Source organism: Panthera pardus, unplaced genomic scaffold, assembly GCF_024362965.1.
Source record: "Panthera pardus isolate Hobbes unplaced genomic scaffold, ASM2436296v1 HiC_scaffold_1, whole genome shotgun sequence".
NCBI lineage: Eukaryota > Metazoa > Chordata > Mammalia > Carnivora > Felidae > Panthera > Panthera pardus.
The window spans coordinates 45,487,345-45,510,604 of record NW_026526654.1 but is presented as its reverse complement, the minus strand read 5'-3'; the positions used below and the strand labels follow the sequence as shown (position 1 = coordinate 45,510,604).

At 37.0% G+C, this 23,260-nt stretch overlaps 1 pseudogene; it reads left to right on the top strand.

Annotated features, from left to right (window-relative positions):
• LOC109247157 (heterogeneous nuclear ribonucleoprotein H3-like) overlaps positions 1–20,953 on the top strand; it is a 42,299-nt pseudogene extending 21,346 nt beyond the window's left edge.
• Positions 20,954–23,260: the final 2,307 nt, after the last annotated feature.

Sequence of the window (23,260 nt, the reverse complement as noted above, 5' to 3'; positions counted from 1 at the left end):
TTACTGTAAATGAGCACGTACAACATCCACATCTGATAAGTGCATGGCGACCTGAGACCCAGACGCCAACATTCTCCAATGTTTGGGTCCAGCTCATTGTACCTTGCAAGCCTCCAGTCCAGCAGAAATGCTATACGAGAATGAAGGGAAGTTCTGGGGGTAGTTACAGCTTTGGTGCTAACTGCAGCATCTGTGTTGGTGGGCTGCAGCTCTCCAAGTAACTGTCCTCTTGTAAATTACCTCTGGAATTTTGGTCGTAGAATTCTTGAAAAGCTATCTCTGGATGATGCCCCCACCCAGCCACTCCAGATTCCCTTTCCAGGTTCTGTGGTCACAGTCCATTTCTGAGCTGCTGTGAACGTCGGCTGCTACTGGGAGCAGATGCCACTCTTTCTACGGAAATTGTCACTGGCTGACAAATTAGAGCCACCTTACCCAGGAAGCATACACGTCGGCCCAAACTCTGAGGGAAGCCCACAGCCCATGATATCCTGATATAGGGTTTTAAACGCCAATCATCTTGCCTTGAATGTGAACAAGGCAGCAGAGCAGTTTATGTAAGTCAGCCGAAGACTAGGCTTGACCTGAACTCACATTTTTTGCGTTGCATTTTTCCCTTTCCTATCTTCTTCTATTCCCTTAAGTTTTTCTTGAAAAGTCCTTCATTAATAACTTATGTGCACTCAGACCTCTGTGTCAGACTTTGCTTTTCAGAAACTTGATCTAAGATATTTACATCTGGAATGGTGGCAATAGATAAGGGAAAATAAAGGACTTGTGCTTTTAATGATGGGAAAACAAGTAGTGTATGGACTTGGGTGAGAGAAACATACACAAATTGAACCTCAGGCAGATGAGACATTCTTCACCCTGATTTGAGATAAGACATTTACCTATAATTTGAGGACAGAGAAAGTTGAAGGAGTTATCCTCTATAATAAAGGATTGTGTTAATACCATAATGAAATACTCTTCTTAAAATAGCAAAGTTATTTATCAATTGAATGCCATTATTCAATCTGAATAACCAGTGACTAGACATTAGCCATACTGTCACTCTTGATATACCTACGTAAGTGTGCAAATTTCCTGTGCCTGAATACCACAGGCTGGCACATCTCTCTCATTTGCCTTTCAAAATGTAATTTTAAGGAATTTCTCCAAGATTTTTCAGTTTTTTATCTTTCCATGAAACTCTGTGTAACGACCTTACTGAAGACGGTCTTAATGAATACTTCCTATTTATAATATCAAATTTAGTGTCGATCAGAAAGTCTTAAAACTACTGTTTGGCCGAAGATACAACTGATATTAAAGCAATTGCCTAATACCTCTTGCTAGTTCTGTGACTGCATACCTTAGCACATCATCTCTGTAGACATTCATGAAAATTGTCTAACACGAGCATCAGAGCAGCTAAGAGTGAGTGATGGGCCTTTCTTAGGCGGTACAAAAAGAGCAGAGTGGTTGAATGCAGAGCAACAAAATGTGGAGTGGCGAAAGTCCATGAACAATCAGGAAATTAGTAGATGGGGCCAATGTTGACACTTCAGTTCTTAATTATCCTAATTAGAGGCCATCAGAACAGCAAAATAATGTTTATTGAGCCTGGCAAAGTGAAACATTTTCATTGTGCTTATTGCTTATTTTGGCAGCCATGTTACATTGTTGACTCACAGACTATGTAGTTAACAAAATCTCATAAGCCATTTTATATGAACTGTGGTTAAGCTGGGCCTTTCTCATCTTCCCCTTATAAAATTGCTATTTTGAACCCAAATATAAGAATTTGCATTTTCCATCTACACTTTACCTTACTGGTTTCACTTTATTTTTATGGTGTCTGATCAAGTCCATCTCTTATTTGATAACAGTATGAATAGTATTTCTTCATAAATCACAGCAGAGGATGAATTTCTTGTCTTTAAGGTTTTCACAATTTTGAAGGAGAAGGTAACATTTAGATTCTCATAAAATCATGTGCTACACAAGTTATAATGAAATATGAACAGAATTCTATGGGAGAAGGAAATATTTGAATTAAGCCTTATATGATGAGAAATATATATATAGATATAGATATAGATTCTTTTCTTAATAACCAATTCAGCTAAATTATTTGACACATCAACCTATACTGAATTATGGATTTTTTAGTTTCTTCTACAATCCATATTTTTATTAGGAAAAAAACAGTAAAAAGTAACTTACACATCATTTCAACATTAGAGAGATATATTGAGAAGTAAAAGTGACTCTTTCCTCCTATAAAATATTTAATTAAATAATCTTTAGAGAAAAGGCAAATGGGTAGTAGTGAATTGTTTTGGATGAAGGCTGTACTTTATAATGGAAAGACTCAAAATTCAGTGGCTAAAAAATGAAAACTTTTATTTCTCTCTCCTTCAATTTCAGAAATATATCTAAATATACATCCATGTGTGTACATTAAAACCTTAGTTTACAAGCACAATTTGCCCTGGAAACATGCTTGTAATCCAAAGCACTTGTATATTCAAATGATTTTCCCCATAAGATAATGGAAACTTGGATGATTCATTCCACCACCCAAAAATATTCATATAAAAATGATTACAACACTGTAATATAATACAAAATAATAAAGAAAATATAAAATATAAAGAAAAATAAACAAATTAACCTGCACTTTCCTTTGAAAACTTTCATGGCTGGTGTGAGGGAGACGAGAGAGGAGGGTTACTGTGTAGGGCGACTTTCACTATCACTAACAGAATCACTGCTATCTATTGGCTGAACGGAATCTTCTGCCATTGTATATGCTCACACGGATACTGACTACAGTACAGTATTAATAAACTCTTGTCATACACAGTATTTAATGTAACTGGCAATAAGGCAGAGGAAAGGATCTATATCTGCAGCCAGACCTAGGATGAACCAAAGCATTCCTAAGCTTACTCTTGAATGGAAAAGCAAAGGAATGTCCATAGGTGCTTTGAAATGCCAAAAAAACCCACTAGTGTCAGTTGTGGGCACCTTCAAACATTCTGAAAAATCAATGATTTCTGCCAAACACCGAGGCCTGAGACCAAGCATCCGAGCATGGGAGATGATCAATCATAATCCCATAGCGAGCAAGCGAGAGAGAGAGAGAGAGAGAGAGAGAGAGAGAGGAACCATTGTCTCAGATGTGATTATGTGACATTCGGCATCATGTACTACTCTATTGCAAGCCATCACTCATATATCAAGTTAAAATTTATTAGTAATGTTTGTTCATTTTGTGGAACACTCACAGAACAAGTTATTTCCAATCCAAGCTTTTACTGTAATTTATTCCTCCACTTTGCCTGGCACTACATCTGCCCACTGAGCTAAGAAATAAGAATTCTTCATTTGGGGGAAGGTTTCTTCTTTCTTGCACTGATGTGAACAATCTGGATGTGTAAAGCAACTCTGCTCCTCAGAGTTGATGAGAGACCTAGGTTTCTTTTAAACTCACCTGGGCACTGAGTTTTCTAGGTAGTAGAAACTGGGGAAGGAAAGAGGTATGGTGAACAAAGCACATCCAAATGTCTCAGGCCACAGGCCAGTACATAATCACATCTGTTCCTAACTTACTATCAAGAACTTAAACACGGGCACCTAGATGGCTCAGTCAGTTAAGCACCTGACTCTTTTTTGGTCTGGTTGTTTTAGTGTTTCTTTCTTTCTTTCTTTCTTTCGAGAGACAGACCATGAGTGGGAGAGAGAGGGGCAGAGAGAGAGGGAGACACAGAATCTGAAACAGGCTCCAGGCTCTGAACTGTCAGCATAGAGCCCTAGGCAGTGCTTGAACTCAGAAACAGGGAGATCATGACCTGAGCTGAAGTCGGATGCTTAACCAACTGAGCCATCCAGGTTCCCCCGCATCCATCTCTTGATTTCAACTCAGGTCATGTTCTCCAAGTTCTTGAGTTCAAGCCCTAAATCAGGCTCTGTGCTGACAGCACGATGCCTACTTTGGATTCTCTCACTCCCTCTCTCTCTCTGCCCCTCCTCCACTCACACTCTCTCTTTAACTCTCAAAATAAATAAACTTACAAAAACAAAAACAAAAACAAAAACAAAAACTTAGTTATGTGGCCTCAGCTAACCTCAGTGATGGGGAAGTATGTTGTGGCTGAGCAGACATTGGGCCAGATACAAACCTAATACTATAGTAGAAGCTAACAATCTCCATCACAAACAGGGGGTCCATGAGTTGCTTTTTGTTTCCCTCACAAACACCACTGTTTCTAGTATAAGTTCATAAATGCTGTTAAATGTTTTTTAAATTTTAGTTTTGAAAAAAATGGCAGCCTGGTTCTCATTCTTGGCTGGTAACCTGTTATGTCTGACAAGTTTCCAGACTTATCTTTATTGCTACAGTCTATACACTTATTTATTCTACCCAGTCATTTTCTGTGCACTTGTAACCTAAAAATTATTTTAGGAAGGCATTCTCTATTTTGACTATTTTTTCTTCACCTACCTTGTTTTCTTTTCCATTGAACTTCTATTATTCAGTTATAAGATCCTCTGGATTTGTCTTTCACACTTTTTTAAATTTTCACTGTTAATTTTCAATTGTTTATATTTTTGTTTTAAATTATTAAGCACTTTGTTAAGTACGAGGTATACAGCAATGAATGATAAAGTCTCCACCCCCCAAAAAAATACTTTCTTACAGCTTATGTTATAGGATACTACAAACAATAAATCAGAAAAATATGTTTTATGTCAGATAATAATAAGTGCTCTGGAGAGATATAAAGTAGGGAAGAAGAAGAGGAAGTGGGAGAAGAGAAGCAGTTACTACTTTAGGGCAGTCAAGAAAGGTCTGATTGTGAAGATGACATTTGATCAAAGGCTGAAGTAGGTGGGGGAGCAACGCTTTCAGATTTCTGGAGAAGCAGGCAAAGGAAACAACAAAGACCTTGAGGCAGGGGCATGACCAGCAGGTGTGAAGACTGGAATGAGCAAGGGGAGAAGGGTGAAGGGGTGGTGGGAAGATTACTACCAGGGGCCAGGGTGTGGGCTGCTTTGGAGGATTAGTAAGAAATGAGTTTATATCAAGTGGTAAAAAGCCACTAAAGAACTTTGAAAAGAGCAGTGATTTGATCTGCCTGATATGATCTGCCTGATAAGGATCACTCTGAGCCGATGTTGAGGATACTCTGCTGGGCACATAAGGAAAACAAAGGGGGCATTTAAGCAGGTATGTTAATACCCAAGTAAAAGAAAAATGTTGTCTGGACTAGTGTATTAGCAGCAGGGATGGTGGGGGTGATTAAGTTCAGTATGTAAATGGAAGGCAGGACCAAGTGGATTTGCTGAATAATTAAGTGCAAAATGTTGGAGAAAGAGAAGAGTTCAGGCATTAAGACTCAGCAACTGTTTGAGTAGCCATTAGCAGCTGGGGAAGATTACAGCCATTTCCCACAAGATGGAGTCTATTTTATTCTGTTGTTGTTTTTTTCCTCTTGATTTATTTACATTTCACAAGTCATTCTGTGGGCTTGTTATTATTATTTCCAGAAAATGTTATCTAATTGTCACATCGCACATTACAGTTTTAAGTACATTTTTAATGTTTATTTATTTATTTTTGAGAGAGAAAGAGCACACAAGCAGGGGAGGGGCAAAGAGAGAGGGACACACAGAATCCAAAGCAGGCTCCAGTCTCTGAGCTGTCAGCGCAGACCCGGACACAGGCTGGAACCCACTAACTGTGAGACCATGACCTGAGTTGAAGTCAAGACACTTAACTGACTGAGCCACCCAGGCACCCCGCAATAGTTTTTTGAATCATCACAGAAATTTGTATCAAAAAATGATAAATTCTGTCTGGTTTCTTCAATTATATTAATGTCATGTGAGTAAACTATTCTGATTTTGTGGCTTGGTTTTTCTCCTTTGAACCACTGAGACCCCTTAAATAGCCAGTCGACTTTACTTACCTATCTTTGTCTATATTTTTTAGAATTCTTAGAAATATGTAGTTACAATATAATGTATGAGTGACGATTTCGGCCTCATATTTTCATTATGGATGAAATTTTATTTATATATTAGTTAAAATAATGCTATTTACAGTAATGATACTACAATCTATGTAGGTAAAAAAGCTAACATAAAATCATCTTTGTTAGTAGCTGGACCATTTTAATTACAACCATCGGCACTGCCAGTAAGTGTGAATTCCCTCAAAATACATGCAGATCAGCCTTTCCATCATGTAGCCAATAGCTGAGTCAATAAGCGGTGAGGTGGAGGGAGAAAAAAAATTTTTTTTTCCTACAACCTGTCAAATGGGCTGGGATCCCGGTACTTCTCCATTTTGGAGTAGTTGTAGGTTAGAATTCGGGATCAATGTTTTCACATGTGGTTTTTAGATCATTTTAGATTTTTTTTTAAACCAATCCATTTTTTAAATTTTTTTTTAATTTTTTTAACGTTTATTTATTTTTGAGACAGAGACAGAGCATGAACGGGGGAGGGTCAGAGAGAGGGAGACACAGAATGTGAAACAGGCTCCAGGCTCCGAGCTGTCAGCACAGAGCCCGACGCGGGGCTCGAACTCACAGATCGTGAGATCATGACCTGAGCCGAAGTCGGCCGCCCAAACGACTGAGCCACCCAGGCTCAGTATTAAAAAATTATTTTTTTAATTTTTAAATTCTTGACATTACAGAACTAAACTGAAACTTATTAACATTCCACTCTTACATTTCTTATCAACAAACAGAAATAAAATTCATGAGCCAAAAACCCAAAACAAAACTAAAAACAGGGAGTAGCTTATAAAACTAAATATGGATCCCAGCATTAACAGCTGAACAGAGAATGTGATTTTTAAATTCTTAGCGGACGATAAAGTTGTGTAGAAACTGAACACTTACAAATTATATAAAACCTGGAATCACTGACCAGAAATTACACAGATCGTGGGAAAACAGCAGAAAGAGGTTATAAGTGAACCTACACTGTTCTAGCTGCACCCCATGCCCTTCTCAGAGGAAAGCCTGGCATTGATTAGATATTGGGCCAGACTAATACTGGCAGCAGAACCAGTGATAGTAACCTGCCTACCAGAAGAGCCTTCCACTGGATTGGCAATTCCACTGGATCAGAAATTCTGTAGATGAAGCCCAATAATCTGTATGTTAACAAACAGCCTAAGTCATTTTGTGCATGTCAAAGTTTGACGAAAAACCTCTCTAGCTCTCTGCTGTTCAAAGTGTAGTCAGTAGAACCGGCAACATCACTTAAGAGCTTGTTAGAGACACAAAATCATGGCCCAAACCAGACATTGAATCACAATGTAAATTTCAATAATATCCTTTGGTGATTTGTATGTTCAGTAATATTGAAATGCACTGCCTAGGTTTTCAAGCTTCTCTAGGTGTGAGCCAGTAGCATGTATCAGCAACAGAAAAGGGTAATATTTCAATTAACAATGCAGCCTATGTCAGCAGAAGCAGATCTGCACTATAAAGTCGCACACGAACTTCCTCTCCATGCTTTCATATCTGAGGCATTAACTGAGGGCTACAGAAGTCACTCCTGCCTTGTTCTCTTAGAAGGCAGAAGTTTCAATGTCCAATAACTGAGTCGCTCTGACAAGAAGCTATGTTAGCCATAGATAGAGACAAAGGCCAATATTTTGTTCTTTTAGCTATGACTGCTCGAATTTTCAAGAAATGCTGTCATGTTTTTGAGAAAATTTATCTCATTCTACAGTTCATATTGAAAAGCAAAAGAACTAGAATAGCTAACACAACACTGAAGGGCAAAAAAAGTTAGAGGACTTACACAAGTTGATTTCAAAACTTATTTCAAAGGTGTAGTAGTTAAGACCGCATGGTATTGGTGAAACAGTAGATATATAGATCAATGGAACAGAAGAGAGGGCCCAGAAAAATGCCCATACAAGTATAGTCAGTTAGTATTTGGCAAAGGATCAAAGGCAATTCAATGAAGGAAGCCTAATATTTTCACCAAGTGGTAATGTAACAACTACAACTCCATATGCAAAAAATAAATAAATAAATAAACCTAGACACTAATCTTACAACTTTCAAAAAAATTACCCAAAATGGATCACTGACCTAAATGTCAAATGCAATTCTACTGAACATCTGAAAGAGAGCATAGGAGAACATCTATGTGGCCATGAGTTTGGTGGTGAGTTTTAGTGGCTATTATGGGTTAAACTGGGTCCCCTAAAATATGTATGTTGAAGTCCCAACTCTTAGTACCTCCTAATATGGCCTTATTTGGAAATAGGATGGCAGAAATGCAATTAGTTAAGGCAAGACGAGACCTTACTGTGATAAGAGAGGCCTCTAATCTGATATGATTGGTGTCCTTATATAAAGAGGGAGTCTGGACACAGAGGGAATGCTTGAAATAAAAATTGGAATTAAGCCGCCACAAACCAAAGAACACCTGCAGCTAGGATAAAAACTTTGGACAGACCCCTCCCTGACACTTTCAGGGAAAGCATGGCCCTAATGACACCTTCATCTTGGAATTCCAGCCTCCAGAACTATGAGAGGATACAATTCTGTTGTTTAAGCTGCTCAGGTTGTGGTACATTATAACAACATCCCTAGTCAACTGAAACAGACACAACACAAAAAGCGCAATCCATGAAACAAAATATTGATCAATAAACTTTGTTTACATTAAATGCTTCTTCTCAGCAAAAGACACTATTAAGAGAAACACAATATAATCATGGACTATGAAAAAATAGTTCAAAATCACATATTTTATGAAGAATGATATATATATAAATTATATAATGAACTCTGAAGCTCAACGATAAAAAAGTAAACAATTCAATTGAAAAATAGGCAACAGATCTAACAGGTGCCTCACCAAAGAAGATATGTAGATGGCAAGTAAGTATTTGAAAATATGTTAAATACGGTTTATCATATAATTGCAAATTAAGGCAACAATGAGATACTACTGTATATCTATTTCAATGACTAAATCCAAAAATCTTCAGTTTCAATTGTTGACAACCATATGAAGCAAAAGGAACTCTCTTTTATTACTGGTGAGAACACAATGGTAGAACCACTTTGGAAGACAGATTCTCAGTTTCCTATAAAACTAATCAAAGTCTTACCACACACTCCAGCAATCACACTTCTAGATATTTACTCAGCAGATCTGATAACATGTCCACACAAAAACCTTTATTCAAGTGCACATAGTGCTTTATAATAATTGCTCAAAAAAAATTGACAATACCCAGGATGTCTAAGGGACATAGGAGCCAACAGAAAAAGCATTAAATGGCCAAAAATGAAACAATTTGAGCAACATCATACAGTTTTAGATTAGAACTTAAAGTAAAAAATACCTGTCCATGAGGTCATAATGGTACAAATAAATGACTGAGTAAATAAGTGGGGAAAATAGATATACCTACTGTACAGAAGAATTCCAAATAATTTATCCAGATATTCTGCCCTCAAGGAGATTGACTATAACTTCCTTATTCTTATGTGTGGGATGCAAACATTGACATCCTTTCAAGACTATAGCATAGAAAGAGGGAAGAAAGAATGACTTCACAGTTAAGAACTCAGAGAAATACTGCATTACCCAGGCAATCAAGGTTAATAATAATAGTTATAAATCATACTTATTTTATGTATTCTTAATATAATCTGATCTTATTAGCACCTCAGTGTGCTAATATAATCTTCATTGTCCTTGTGCTCCACCTCCCCAAAACACATAATCACAGTCCAATCCCAAGAAAAGCATTCAACAAAACCCAATTGAGAGATATTCTATAAATACTTTACCAATATTCTTCAAAAGTCAAATATTCTTCAAGGTCATCAGAAACTAGGAAAGTCTGAGAAACTGTCACAACCAAGAGGTATACCGTATCGATGCAAGATGTTAATAATAACAGAAATTGGGTGTGTAGGGTATGTGGAAACTCTGTACCAACTGTATTATTTTCCTGTAACTCTAATATTGCTCTAAAATAAAATGCTTATTTTTATAAAGTTAAAAAAGGTATGGGTAAGTAACGTCATTAAGATGGCAAAATAGGTTGTCTCCTCACAAGAACATCCAACAACTATTCCACAACAAGATGCCACTGAGAGAATCCCAGAACATGGAGTGAAGCTGAAGCACCCCCTGTACCATGGTTACCAAGACAGACAACATTAGAAGGGTAATGGACATGGCTACCCATGGGCCACATTGCCCCTCCCTCAGGTCAGTGCAGCACCATGCACAGAAGACTCCTCAGAGTCTCTGGTTCCTCCAGTGGGGAAAAAGAACCTATGGAGACAACACCCACCCCAGCACTGGGGGTACTTTTTGGGAGCCCTTCCTCTGATCTCATATCACAGGAATTGCAGGGAAATCTATGGAACTAAACCACTGGGGATCTGACTGTGACAAATAAAGGGGGTAGGTAACAACCTACCTAATTTGTTGCTTGCAACAACCAGCATATGGATCTTGGCTTTGCTCATCCACAGAAGCAAGTTGGTGGCACGCTGTGACCACAGGATTTAGTCAGGTGCAGATCTGCCATATTTGAATCTTCAAACGAGGAGTTTTGCTGGTCCCTAGAACTAGGTTTGTCTACTCCCAGGCAAGGAGCAGAACCACAGCCTTACCCTCTGTGGAGAATGTCTTCTGGCCCCATCTGACCAGAAGGACTAGTGATAAGTACTAGAAACTACATGGTCCTGTGATGCTCCAGCCAAGAGGTGGGTAGGCAGAGCAGTTACCTCTGAAGCAAAGCCAATATCAGACATGAGGAAGCCCCATGTTATACACAGTCAGGAGGATTAATTCAGAGCCAAGGCTGAGGGTAGGTTCCAGCGTCTCCCACACAGAGAGCCTGTTTTGGAAAATAAGAGTAACCTGGAACAGCCTCTCCCCCTCCTGCCCAGGCAAAGTTGCTGAAATATAGCCCCGCCCAGCATGGGATGTGTCTTTTCAGCCCATTTGACCAGAAGGGCTGGCAGCAACTCCTGGGATCTATGTGGCCCGGCAGTGTCTCTCTGCATGCTGCAGTGAGCCCTGAGGAGGGCAGGCAGAGGCTATAGCGTGCAAAGCAAAGGTAGTGACCTCGTTCAGCCAGAAACTTGGGGTATGGGTCAGCCTGAGTTAAAGCAGCAAACAAAGAGTTTTCCCAGCTTTAGAGCTACTTCTCCCCCTAAGCCCAGGCAGAGAATCTAATTCATAGCCCCACTCATCACAGAATACAGACTTTAGTGTATACAGCCAGGGAACCTCACCAGGGTACATGAGAAGCTCCCATGGCCTATTCAACAGCCCTAAATAGAGTGACACTTAAACAGACAGCATAGCCTGTGGCTTCCCTCATTTGCAGAGCAAACCAGGGGCTCACCTGGCCAGGGGCTCTGGTGCACAGCCTGGCCTATCCAAATCATGCCAAGTATCTTCTCTGACCACAATGGCATGAAACTAGAAATCAACAGCAAGAAGAAAACTGGAAAATTCACAAACACATGAAGAACACTAACTTAAAAACACTAATTCAAAACACCAACTCAAAAAGATATCTGTACTCCCATGTCCATTATTTGCCATAGCCAAGATACATAAACAGACTAAGTGTCCATTAGTGGATGAATGAAGAAGTTGTGGTATATATATGAAGGAGTATTACTCAGCCATAAAAAATGAGAAAATCCTATCATTTGCAACAACTTGTATGATCTGTTACATGTGGAATCTAAAAAAATCCCCCAAAACAAAACAAAGACCCTCAAACTCATAGTAAAAGAGATCACACTTGTGGTTACAAAAGGAAAAGGGTGGGGTGAGGGGGAATTGTAAGAAGGTGGTCAAGATATAAACCGCCAGATACAAGATAAATACATAGTAGGGATATGACGTACAGCACGATGACCATACCTAACACAGTTGTGTGATAGATAGCAAACTTGATAAGAGAGTAAATCCTGAGTTCTCATCACAAGGAAATTTTTTTTTCCTCTTTTCTTTTTATTGTACTATATGAGAAGACAGATGTTGGATGAACCCATTGTGGTTAGCATTACACAATAAATATAAATCAAACCATCATGCTGTATACCCTAAACTTATACAGTGATGTATGTCAATGATTTCTCAATAAATCTGGGGAAATTAAAGTATTGGTAAACAAAAAAAGTAATGATATGGTTTATTCTTATAAGTATGGATATTTGTAAGTATCATTTTTACTTAAGTTCTTGAGTTTCTCCTCTGGCCCATTAAAATTTTCTCGGAATATTTTAAAAAATCAACTTCAATTTCAGAGCTTCAATTAAAAATACACAACTGTAGTAAACAGAACGATAGCCAGAATAATCAGCTATCTTAGATATATCAAGTTATGCCTTGTACTTATGGCTAACTCTTTGAGTGCAATAACTTTTTTTTAATTAATAAACTTTATTTTTTAGGCCAGTTTCAGGTTCACTTCAATAACTTTAAAATATAATTTCGCAACTGAAAAGACACAATAACAGTTGCTTGCTTCGTTGATTACATGATAAATATTTTGTTCCCTACTATGTAACACTTACCAATAAATGCCAATAATAATTGCAACAAAATCTTTTGCTTTTAAAGCTGTGTAAAAGGCAGAAATAATCATGTAATCATCTTGTAATTATATGGTACTTACTATGCAATTACATAGTAAATACATTGTAAATTCAAAATAATTACATGGTTATTTGCATTATGCATAGTTTCTAATCCAATTTTGACACATAAAACAGTGGTAGCATCCAAAGGGTTACCCAAATTTCTCCCACCTACACCACAGGATCAGTAATAATGGAAGTAATTAAAGGAAGTCCTTGAACCAATGCTTGATAGTATATGTTAGAAACTATCCATTCATATTTATGACATAGGTAGAATTATAAATTAGGGCAGAATGGGATTAGCAATTAGGCTATAAATTATCAATTAAAATTTATGCTAACAATGACTTTGGTGTTGGTGATATCAAATAGTACTTTATCACGAACAATTAAATAAAGACTGTTCAGAAGGAAAAAAAACATGAATGATAATGGTATTATATGTTGTAAAGGGTTGCCATTTTGCATTTTTAGTCAAAATATTCATTTTGACAGAAACATTTGAGTTTAGTAATATTTACAAAAGCTTATCATATATTTGAGTCCCTAAAATGTTTATTTTTTTGAATATTTTTTGAATATTTTTTTGAAAATAGAAACAAAATATTTATCTTTAAAAGTAAGTTCCTTAAGAGACTGATTTCTTTTGAAAAGGCAGAGTCAGAAGCTCAGCAAACTCTTTGCAACCAACCAACCATTTATATGCAGAAAATTATTTTATTTATTTTTTATTTATTTTTTTAAGTTTATTTGGTTTTGAGAGAGAGACAGACAGAGTGTGAGCAGGGTAGGGGCAGAGAGAGAGGGAGACACAGAATCTGAAGCAGGCTCTAGGCTCCCAAGCTGTCAGCACAGAGCCTGATGCAGGGCTCTAACCCACAGACTGTGAGATCATGACCCGAACTGAAGTCAGACGCTTAACCAACTGAGCCACCCAGGCGCCCCTGCAGAAAATTATTTTTCAAAAAATCAACATTTTAAGTCTTTTTACTCAATTTTAAGTAAATTTTTCTGAAAGCATATAACAGGTGACCAAACATTCATTCAATAACATCTACTACATTTTAATAAGAACATTAAGAATCTGTGGCATTTAAGCTACAACTCTTTGCATTCCACTCAAAAAGCTTCATCTTACGGGGCTTCTTCCCCTTCTAGTTCCCAATCTAAGCAACTGTATTAACATGAGATGGGCAGGCAGCTGGTATTTCTCATTGTCCCCAACTCCATGTGGCTGAAGTAATGTTTTGGGCCAACGCAGCCCTGAGGGCCAAGACTCCCTTCTAACACCCAGTCCCCACGCACAGGGCAAAATCTCTATTCCAGACATTACAAGACCAGAATACCGAACCCTGATCCCCAACCCATCTTGCTTCTAGGGTGGAGGTTCCAAGAACTGGTTCCAGCCAGTAATATGGGAACACTCTCCAGCTTTGCACAGTTCTTGGTCATAGAGCAAAGGTGTGACTCCAGTCGAAATGCATCATTGTTCCTGTCCTAGATCTTGTGAGTTAATGAAAAGCTTATACCCAAAGGGAAAGACACAGCACAGGAGCAAAGAGTTTCACAGTTCTATCTGAGAAAATTGACTTTGCTTGGAAAAGAGCATGAAGAATTCCATGCCTAAGGGACAAAGGGGAGATGTCATAAACGATGGTGATCTTGGCAGAGAGCAACAAAAGGTACACATAGCTCTACCAGTAGAAAAAAAAAAAAAAAAAGAGCAGAGCAATCACATATTTTAACAGAGAGAACCAAGCAAATAGATATCCATGAAGAACTACTAGGATCACATTTAACCCTTGGGTACAGAAAGGCTGTGCACAAGCTGAATGAACTGAGGAAAAATTAGAGCAGGAGATGGGACAGAAACGAAAACATTCCCCAAGTCACACACAGATCCATAGCAAAGAGTAAAAGCTTCACTGGAACTAGGAGCTTAAACACAATCTCTAACCAAACACTGCCAAACAATAAGCTACTGTGACTCAGAAATAATTACTAAGAAGCCAGGTTTAACAATAAAATCACATCCATTGTAGCAGTCTGGAAGACTATGTACATGCCCAAGGTTGCATCCTCTAAAATAGAATCATACAGGAAAATCCATGCTATCAGTTCTAATCAAAAGGGGTGGAAGATAGAGGGAAAAAATGTAAACTCTGAACTATGATAGCAACCTCCAAACACACATGCATTTAATTGCAAAATTAAATATCCAGCAGGCCAAGGGAACTTAAGCACACCTGTTGACCAATAACAAGCTTATGCTGACCTGGGCCAATTACTAGTCAGGTAAAAAGATAAACACAAGAAAACAACTGCATATTGTAATGGCAATAAACATCATAGAATTATTTTTGCCAATTCACTAAACAAATAAATGATAGCATCAACCCTAAGGGGGTAGGTAGAGTTAAGATTCTGATTTGTTATATTACCTAAAATGCACAATTTTCAAGAAAAAGTTAAGAGACATGCAAAAAAAGAAAAGAAGAAAAAGGAGAAGGAGGAGGAAGAGGAGGAGGAGGAGGAGAAGGAGAAGTAAACTGTGATATGCATATGGGGGGAAAATAGGCAATTCAATGGGGGGGAATATAATCTTTTCAACAAATGGTGCTGAGACAATATCCACATGCAGAAGAATGAATTTTGATTCCTACCTCACACCATAAAAAAAAATCATTCAAAATGAATCATTGATTTAAATGTAAAAGCTAACATTATAAAACCCTTAGGAATAGGAAAATATAAGAATAACTCCTTATGACCTTGGATTAGATAATGATTTCTTACATATAATACCAAAACCAAAAAAAGAGACAGATAATCTAGTTTAAAATGGACAAAGAATTTGAAAATTCATTTCTTGACAAAGATATGCAATGGTTAATAAGCTTAGGAAAAGATGTACATCATTAGCCATTAGGGAAATGCAAATCAAAACCACAGTGATTTACCACTTCACATCTACTAGGATAGCTACAATCAAAAGAAAATGTAAAACATATTGTCAAGGATGTAGCAAAACTGGAACCATCATGCATTGTAGGTAGGAATGTCAAATGGCTTGGCCAATTTAGAAGACATTTTAGCAGTTTCTTAAAGAGTTAAGTACAAATTTACCATATAATCAAGCAATCCCATGTTTAGAATATGCAAGAGAAATGAAAACATATGTCCACAGTAAGATTTCTGCATGAATGATCATAGCAAAAATACTTTTAATAGCCAAAAAGTGAAAAAAACGCATCCATCAACTGGTGAATGTATAGAGCTGTGGTTATCCATACAATGGAATTGCATTTGGCAATAAAAATGAATGAAAGGCTGACACATACTACAACATGGATCAACCTCTAAAATATTACGCTACATGAAAGAAGCCAGATGCAAAAGACCACATTTTGGGTGATTTTATTTATGTGAAGTGTCCAGAAACAGTAAATCTTTAGAAACAGTAAGTAGATCAGTGGTTATCTGGGACTGGGTTTAGGAACAGGAAGTGACCGTAGTGAGCACCATGTATCTGTTTGAGGTAACAAAAATTTTCTACAATTAGATTGTGGTAATTTTTATACTTGTCTGTCAATTTGAAAAACCATTTAATTATACTCTTAAACCAAATGAATTTAAGATGCATATGTGATACCTCAATAAACTCATCTTTAAAAAAGCAGGTCCTTCCTCTCTGACCTCAGCCGTAGCAATCTCTTACTTGACACATCCCCAAAGGCAAGGGAATTAAAAGCAAAAATGAATTACTGGGACCTTATGAAGATAAAAAGCTTCTGCACAGCAAGGGAAACAACCAACAAAACTAAAAGGCAACCAACTGAATGGGAAAAGATATTTGCAAGTGGCATATCGGACAAAGGGCTAGTATCCAAAATCTATAAAGAGCTCACCAAACTCCACACCCGAAAAACAAATAACCCAGTGAAGAAATGGGCGGAAAACATGAATAGACACTTCTCTAAAGAAGACATCCAGATGGCCAACAGGCACATGAAAAGATGCTCAACGTCGCTCCTCATCAGGGAAATACAAATCAAAACCACACTCAGATATCACCTCATGCCAGTCAGAGTGGCCAAAATGTGAACAAATCAGGAGACTATAGATGCTGGAGAGGATGTGGAGAAACGGGAACCCTCTTGCACTGTTGGTGGGAATGCAAATTGGTGCAGCCACTCTGGAAAACAGTGTGGAGGTTCCTCGGAAAATTAAAAATAGACCTACCCTATGACCCAGCAATAGCACTGCTAGGAATTTACCCAAGGGATACAGGAGTACCGATGCATAGGGGCACTTGTACCCCAATGTTTATAGCAGCACTCTCAACAATAGCCAAATTGTGGAAAGAGCCTAAAAGTCCATCAACTGATGAATGGATAAAGAAATTGTGGTTTATATACACAATGGAGTACTACATGGCAATGAGAAAGAACAAAATATGGCCCTTTGTAGCAACGTGGATGGAACTGGAGAGTGTGATGCTAAGTGAAATAAGCCATACAGAGAAAGACAGATACCATATGGTTTCACTCTTATGTGGATCCTGAGAAACGTAACAGAAACCCATGGGGAGGGGGAGGGGAAGGAGAAAAAAAAAAAAGAGGTTAGAATGAGAGCCAAAGCATAAGAGACTGTTAAAAACTGAGAACAAATTGAGGGTTGATGGGGGGTGGGAGGGAGGGGAGGGTGGGTGATGGGTATTGAGGAGGGCACCTTTTAGGATGAGCACTGGGTGTTGTATGGAAACCAATTTTACAATAAATTTCATATATTGAAAAAAAAATAAAAAAAAATAAAAAAGCAGGTCCTTGGTAAATGACTGTAGTAATCATATCTCACATTTGAAGTCAAAGATACTCATACTAATTATAAGATGGTATATACATATATACCCTCTTTTTGCCTCTCACACCATCACAACTTGTCTCATTTATTTGGAAAGTATTGGGTATCAGTCACCATAGAAAGCTGAAATATAATCTTATATCCTGATCTATTCTAAGCAGTAAGAACAAATCAATTTTATGTATATTACAATGATACTCAAATTTTATATTTTGGCTTGATAGACCTAGTTTTTCTCATAGATACATTAGCTACATTTCCAAATGACATGAGAATTTCTACCTCAAAACTGAAAATACTTTGTTAGCCTTAGAGAGAATTCTGCACTTAACTCTAGTAAACAATGTGATCTAATATCAACTTTAGTTGGAATTTTTGCTGCTATCTTAAAAATACATCTTGCATAATGTATTATAATATGGATTAAATCAAAAGGTATAATGTTAACATCCAACCCTGTTGTTTATTCAAGTCAAACTACTTATATATACAAATCTGATATTTACCTCTTAAAATATTTAACAGGCATAAGTGCCCATAAATCAGTTATGACAATCATTGTTAAGGCAATCAATAGCAGGGAATATGCATTAATTCAAATAATATTGATAGGCTCATGAACCTGCATCAGTCTTCCGTGAAGTAAGAAAAATGAGACATCTTCCAAAAAATCAATATTTTCCTTTTTATGTCATTCACTTGAAGATTATCAATAATACATTACTTTTTTACCTGATGTGTCAATGGTTTAATTTTTAAATACAGACATCTCTACATTTTAATGTGAAATGATAATCTACAAGGAACCAAGAGACTAAAAATCATTTGATTAAAATATTTTTTGAGGTTTATAAAAACACGTGTGTTGATACACTTATACACACATACACACATATATGCCCCTAAACATATATACGTACATGAACTGTTGCTATATTTTTGTGTGCAGTAGCATAAGAAAGCTCTGTTTTTGAAACAGCACAAAAATGCTTGCTTCATTCTGAAGGTGTATTGAATAAAAGGAATAAAAGAAATCTCAGTACCCATCTTTTTTAGCCTTTGTGAACTGGAATGTTACACAGGTATGTGCTTAGGTAAAAATACAAAATGTGAAATTACAACACCCATTCATCAAAAAAGAAACATTTTAATTGGTTATAGGTGGAAAATATCTACTTGACAGTCAGTTTCTCACTTTTCACGTAAGTGCTTTGCTGCTTGGATGCCTAATCTTGTTTAGTGTAGGAAAAGTAATTTGACATGAAAGTACCTAGATGGCTGCCGAAAATTAATTGCCAATTAAAAAAGAAAAATGTTTGTGCTACTCTATAAACAAGCCAACATATAAACCTTTCAGTCTTGTTGCTTTATTTATGTCTTTATAGATCTGGTTTCAAGCTATTTGCATACAATTTACAAATTCATATTATAATTCTCCAGTATATTTATGATTTTATAGTTGTATATATTTTACCTCCATGAGAAATATTTATTTCTGTATGCTTCCGTTGCTTATTATTTAACAAAAACATCACATTGCATTTGATAGTTTATGTATCTTCTTTAGAATAAGACATTTTTATTTGTAAAGGGGAAAGAAAATATTTTACCACCACCAATGGGTATGGATGAGCACACGCATGTGTGTACACACCACACATGCATGCAAACACACACACACACACACACACACACACACATGCCACAGACACCTTATTTTAGAAAATGTCCCATACCTTTCATCTCTCTGTCGGTCTCCATAATATTGATAATAATAACTTTTTAGAGGTAAGAGGAAAAGATTTCCTATATGAAAGAAACTTTGAGAAATCAATCGATTCTGAGAGGTTTCAGTACTTGAATACCTATAAACCAATATTCATCGGGGCACCTAGACTGGCAAAAAGGAAAGTCATTCATATCCTTATCTCACTCAGGGCGCCTGGGTACCTCAGTCAGTCAAAGTGTCGGACTTCAGCTCAGGTCATGATCTCAAAGTTTGTGAGTTTGAGCCCATGTCAGGCTCTCTGCTGTCAGCACAGAGACTGTTTTGGATCCTCTGCGTCCCTCTCCGCTGCCCCTTCCCTGCTCATTCTCTAAACAAACAAACAAACAAACAAACAAACAAACTTCAAAAAATTTAAATTCTTATCTCTCTTTGAAAGGAAAATTTCAGATTGAAGATAAAATCTGGAGCCTTATATTAAAACAAATGAAGAGTAAAGTATCAATATTCTAAAAATGTTAGAAGGGAAATTAGTAAATATATATATGTGTATATATATATACTATATGAAATAATGATGTTTGAGCCACATTTTCATACTTCCCATTCTGAAGTTTTGGCAGCTTTTTCTGGCTATGTAAAACTACCAGTGAGAAGAAAGGAGGTCATTTATTCTAAGTCAAGTATTCATCAAAGCTATCATACTGTAACTGGAGGGAGGGGAGGCATTGATGGAAAAGATTTTTCCAAATAGTTCCCAAAAATAATAACAAGAACTGCAGCATTTTACTTTGTTATTTAGAAACAAAAACAAGTTTCCTATTAAGAGTTGAATCAAATGATGTGTCTTCTTTCACCTGTACCAGCAATCAAGATCCAACTTTCTGACATCTTTATTCTTATTCATTTAAATATCTTTCTCATAGTCATACTGTTTCCAAACTATGGGATTATCTTTTTCTTGTGTTTTATATCAAATTAGGGCTCGGCTGTATTTCAAAGCATTCAGCACAATGCTTGACACACATTAGGCTCTATGTATTTTTTAACTAAATAGAATTCTGTTAATAATACATTTGTTCCATCTCTGGCATCTGTCCTGTCTTTTTCTCCCCCAGTGTCCCTAGTTATGGAGGCTTTGGTAACTATTATGGCTATAATAATTATGGCTATGGAAATGATGGCTTTGATGCCAGATTGAGAGTTGATATTGATGGGCATGGCTAGGGGGAGCTAGTGATGCAAGTTCAGGTTTTTTCGGTGGTCATTTTGTACATATGGGAGGATTACCTTTTAATTCAACTGAAAATGACATCACTAATTTTCCCCATAACTAAATCCAATATGAGTTGGTACTGATATTGGAGCTGATGACAGAGCAACAGGAGAAGCAGATGTAGAGTTTGTAACATATAAGGATGCAGTAGCTACCATGTCTAACGGTAAGAATAGATGCAATACCAATACATTAAACTCTTCTCGAATTCTAGTCTGGCATGGGAGGTTCTGGAATGGGTGCTGTAGCAGAGATGGAATGGATAATGAGAGAGATTATGGATCCATTGGAAGGATGGAAATGGGGGACAATTCCAGCGAAGGATTGGTACTCCTGGTGGTTTGAGTGGTTATGGCCATGATAGGCAGTGGAGGTTACTATGGGCAAGGTGGCATGAATGGAGGTGAATGGTGTGACATGTACTGAAGCATAAACCACCAAGTACCAAGTCCTGTGAACAGAATCCCATCTACTAGGCTTTCTTACAGATTTAATTTCTTTTGGGGGTACCTGGGTGGCTCAGTCAGTTAAGTGTCAGACTTTGGTTTGGTCATAATCTCATGGTCCATGAGTTCAAGCTCCATATTGGGCTCTCTGCTGTCAGGGCAGAACCCACTTTGGATCCTATCTCCCTCTCTCTGCCCCTCCCCCCATTACTCTTTCTCAAAAATAAATAAACATTTAATATCTTTTGTATTTTAAGAACTGTATAATGGCTGAAGGAATGTGTTTTCAAAATATTATTTGGAAAAGCAACAGATCGTGATGGAAACATCTGTTTTCTATAGGTTTTATTTGTTGCACACTTTGCATAAATTTTATTTTAAGAATAAGTGATGAACCCCTCATCACTTCTAAACTGAGCTATTGCAAAAGTACTCAAGACTATATATATTTTAATATTTATTGATATCCTACCATGTGTTCTATACTCTGAGAGAAGCCTATACATAGATCATCTTGTCACTCTTCTACAAGGTAGGTGTTAATAGTTCTAATAGTATGAAAAAGATTGCAATAAGTCTTCTCCAAATACAACATCATTTTGCCTTTACATTTATGGGTCTACAGAACAGTTTCATATTCTCTATCTCCAGTCTTAGTTCCTGTACTTTTTAATTTCTATTCATTTTTTGACATTTATTTACTTTTGAGAGACAGAGACAGAGCATGAGTGGAGGAGGGGTTAGAGAGAGGGGGAGACACAGAATTCCAAGCAGGCTCCAGCCTCTTAGCTGTCAGCACAGAGCCCTACGTGGGACTCAAACTCATGAACCGTGAGATCATGACCTGAGCCGCAGTTGGAGGCTGAACTGACTGAGCCACAGCAGTGCCACGGTTCCTGTACTTTTTAGAACATATTTAAAAATAATGCTGCAGCTGAAATAATTGCTTACCATTTCCCAAACAAGTCTCAGAAAGACATCTGCTTTCAAGAATCAATTTTACTTAAATTGGGGGCAAGGGTGATGAAAACTAATACCTTCATATTATTACAATATATTGTAATGTATTATTATCATATGGCATAAAATATAAATATATTATTAAATAATGTAAAATTGTATGTATTTCTGAACCAAATAATAAACTTCAAATAAATTTCCAGCTTCAGTTGTCATTTTCTTGGTAGATGAAGAAGGGTGGTGAGATGGTTAATTGTTCACAAGACCTCTGCATTCAGACAGATCAAGTTGTGTCCCTCAGTTGCAGGAAATGTGGCATCCCAGTTGCATCACTTCATAGCTGTGATGTTTACATTACCAGCACACAGAATAATTTCTCACTTGTAAGTGTTTCGTAAGTATTAGCTGAATGAATGAATGAATACATGAAAATTATTATTTGATTAGTATCAGTCTCCCTTCCTAGACTATAAGCTTCTTGAATGTAGGAGTAGAGCTTTCTATAATGATCATTGTTTTATTGCATTTCCAAGATTGAACTGGAATTTGGCATGTCAAGTATAATATATGTGGAAAAAAATACTCACATGTACACACTTACAGAGAAACACCTAGATCTTTCTCTTTCGTCCCATTCATTTTTGCTTTTAGAACATTTCCCTGAGAATGTTAAAATGCTGCAAGTTGTGCTACCCTTATAAAGGTTTATCATACCACTAACACAATTATCACCCAAGTAGGAGGCCTATGGTATATGAATTTTAACCCAATAATACCCTGAAAAATGATATTTCCTGATGTTGATTGCCTCAAGAGCAACTAAGTTCCTAGCAGGCTGAATTCATTTAGAAGAATTTTCACATATTTAACATTTAATAAAATTATGACATACATTAAATCTTAATGAAATGCACGTTTTCAACCTTCTTATGAGAGCAGAGGTAATAGAAAGGAGTCTGTAATTAGAATTAGAAAACTTTGGTCTAGGTCCTGGGTCTGCTACTACAATTTGTGTGTCCATGTATGAATCACTTAAATTCTCTCATTTCAGCATTTACCTTTGAACTTGCAGAATATAATGTTTAACCTACCAATATATCTGCATTGTTATGAAGAACAAATGAGATCATGTGTGGTAAAATGCTTTGTGAATTTTGTGAATTGTAAAGCACAGTATCCATATGTTTTCCTGTTATTTGGTGGTTCCCGGCCAGGCATACTCCAGACAGTTTGACCAGTTGTTCTGGAATATTTGACAAGCTGAACTTCAAACAAAAGATATAAACCTAAAATGGGCCCCTTTGGACATCTAGACATTTCATCTTTC